Genomic DNA, 2,781 nt, shown 5'->3' on the forward strand with positions numbered 1-2,781 from the left:
GCGCTAGGAGACGTGCCTGTAGAGGGCGCTCGCGCTAGGAGACGTGCCTGTAGAGGGCGCTAGCGCTAGGAGACGTGCCTGTAGAGGGCGCTCGCGCTAGGAGACGTGCCTGTAGAGGGCGCTAGCGCTAGGAGACGTGCCTGTAGAGGGCGCTCGCGCTAGGAGACGTGCCTGTAGAGGGCGCTAGCGCTAGGAGACGTGCCTGTAGAGGGCGCTCGCGCTAGGAGACGTGCCTGTAGAGGGCGCTAGCGCTAGGAGACGTGCCTGTAGAGGGCGCTCGCGCTAGGAGACGCGCCTGTAGAGGGCGCTCGCGCTGGAAGACGCGTCTGTAGAGGGCGCTCGCGCTAGGAGACGTGCCTGTAGAGGGCGCTCGCGCTGGAAGATGCACCTGTAGAGGGCGCTCGCGCTAGGAGATGTGCCTGTAGAGGGCGCTCGCGTTAGGAGACGCGCCTGTAGAGGGCGCTCGCGCCTGTAGAGGGTGCTCGCGCTAGGAGACGCGCCTGTAGAGGGCGCTCGCGCTAGGAGACGCGCCTGTAGAGGGCGCTCGCGCTAGGAGACGTGCCTGTAGAGGGCGCAAATTTGTATTATGCGTACGAAATTCTGGTTGATCGCTATTTGATTATCGATTTTGACGTGAAATCTGTTGGAATTCTTAGTCAGTTGTGATTTTTGACTGACTGTCATCACCAGTGTTTGCAGCGATTGTCTGTAGAAAGCAAATATACAAAGGCAAAGTAACGACAGTGGCTATTTAGACGATTGAATGAATGAATGAATTATTGATTGAATGAATGAAATGAATGTCTAAATGGTTTATTTGGAGCCTTGCATACATACAGGTACACGTTTTTCTTGTCTCGATCTTTTGCTTGTCTTGGTAACATGTTCACAGCTTTTGGTATGTTTTTGCCTTGACATTATCTAATTAACTGTCTGCTGATGACTAACTGCTTGCTTTTAATTGTAGATGATTTTAACAACCTTCCTAGATAGTTGATTTTTTGCTGTCTGAGGCTTGAAATTGAGTTCAAGCGATTTGAGCTATACATCATGTAGAGGCAGTTGATTATTTCATTGTCATCGAACTTTCCCACTTCCACACAACACTCGTGCGACAGTCTTACTCTAGAAACATACTTCCACCCAACGGACGTACGACAGTCTAGAAACCCACGACACTATATATAGCTTGACTCGGATATCTCCTAATCAACGTTCGATATATAATTCAAAGATAGCGATGAGATAGAGACGGAGTCCAAATAACTGCTATCGCTCGATCGGCTCATCGAATCTTTCTGCGAAATCATATCAGAAAAATCACTCGATCGGTTGCACAGTTACGCGGACCAAACCTGGCTTCCTGGCGACACGATGGGTGAACGATTGATTATCTAAAGTTAGTTCAATCCTTTCCGCGCCTATATGGCGCATAGGGCGGTGCCTATCTCCGTTTCCGGAACCCTGAGGCCCCGCAGCTGCTTTCACAGTAAAAGCTACAGTAGGGGGTTGCACAGCACTGCGAGTTAACTTGCCACACTCTATCTTTATTTGCTGAATGCTAAGCAGAGAAGCCGTGTGTACCATTTTTCAAGTCTTTGGTATATGACCCGGCCGGGAGTTGAACACCCGACCTTCCACATGCGAGGCGAGCACAATTTGATTGTCTAGGAGTTGTGTTGTTCTGTGCAGTCAATCACGCGGCGGGCGACACGGGCACCGCCGCCGCGCGAGCCTACCTCGCCGCGCCGATGCGCGAAGATGGCGGCGGCGAGGACGAGTCGAACGCGGCGGACCACGTGACGGATCACGTGACGCAGCAGCACGTCGTTGCCGTGCCGACGATCGTCGAGCACGGCGAGGAGACGGATGGGCCGCCGCCGCCGCGCGACGACGAAGATTCCGGCGGTGGCGCCCTCTGCCCGTCACTCGGCACGTCGCCGATGGACGACGCGAGTCCTGACTCGTCCCCCGCCCCCGCCGCCCACGCCGCGTCTGCGACCCTTGACCTCGGCGGCGACCCCCAGCGGAAGCGCCACTCGAACCCGACCGCGTTCATAAGCACTATGAAGCGGATGCAGCATCGGCTGCGCAGGCAGCAGAGCGTGCCAGAGGGCGCGATGGTGTCCGTGAAAGGTTGGTGTGTGTGAGAGAGAGGGCGAGAGAGAGAGAGAGAGAGAGAGGGAGAGAAAGAGAGAGAGAGAGAGAGAGAGAGAGAGAGGGCGGGAGGCAGAGATAGAGAGAGAGAGAGAGGGGGAGAGAGAGGGAGAGAGAGAGAGAAGGCGTGCCCGAGGGCGCGATGGTGTCCGTGAAAGGTTGGTGTGTGTGAGAGAGAGGGCGAGAGAGAGAGAGAGAGGGGGAGAGAGAGGGAGAGAGAGAGAGAAGGCGTGCCCGAGGGCGCGATGGTGTCCGTGAAAGGTTGGTGTGTGTGAGAGAGAGGGCGAGAGAGAGAGAGAGCGGGAGGGGGAGAGAGAGGGAGAGGGAGGGAGAGAGGGGGCGTGCCCGAGGGCGCGATGGTGTCCGTGAAAGGTTGGTGTGTGTGTGTGTGTGAGAGAGAGAGAGAGGGAGAGAGAGGGGGCGTGCCCGAGAGCGCGATGGTGTCCGTGAAAGGTTGGTGTGTGTGTGTGTGTGAGAGAGAGAGAGAGGGAGAGAGAGGGGGCGTGCCCGAGAGCGCGATGGTGTCCGTGAAAGGTTGGTGTGTGTGTGTGTGTGAGAGAGAGAGAGAGGGAGAGAGAGGGGGCGTGCCCGAGAGCGCGATGGTGTCCGTGAAAGGTTGGTGTG

The 2,781-nt window shown here is 56.2% G+C and overlaps 1 protein-coding gene across 1 annotated transcript in view; it reads left to right on the plus strand.

Moving 5' to 3' along the window:
* Positions 1-2,781, plus strand: part of LOC106815357 (ral GTPase-activating protein subunit beta-like) — a 37,881-nt gene that overhangs the window by 15,260 nt on the left and 19,840 nt on the right. The gene's annotated exons all lie outside the window — the stretch shown is intronic.

This window comes from Priapulus caudatus, unplaced genomic scaffold (genome assembly GCF_000485595.1).
Source record: "Priapulus caudatus unplaced genomic scaffold, Priapulus_caudatus-5.0.1 Scaffold1096, whole genome shotgun sequence".
Classification (NCBI taxonomy): domain Eukaryota; kingdom Metazoa; phylum Priapulida; class Priapulimorpha; order Priapulimorphida; family Priapulidae; genus Priapulus; species Priapulus caudatus.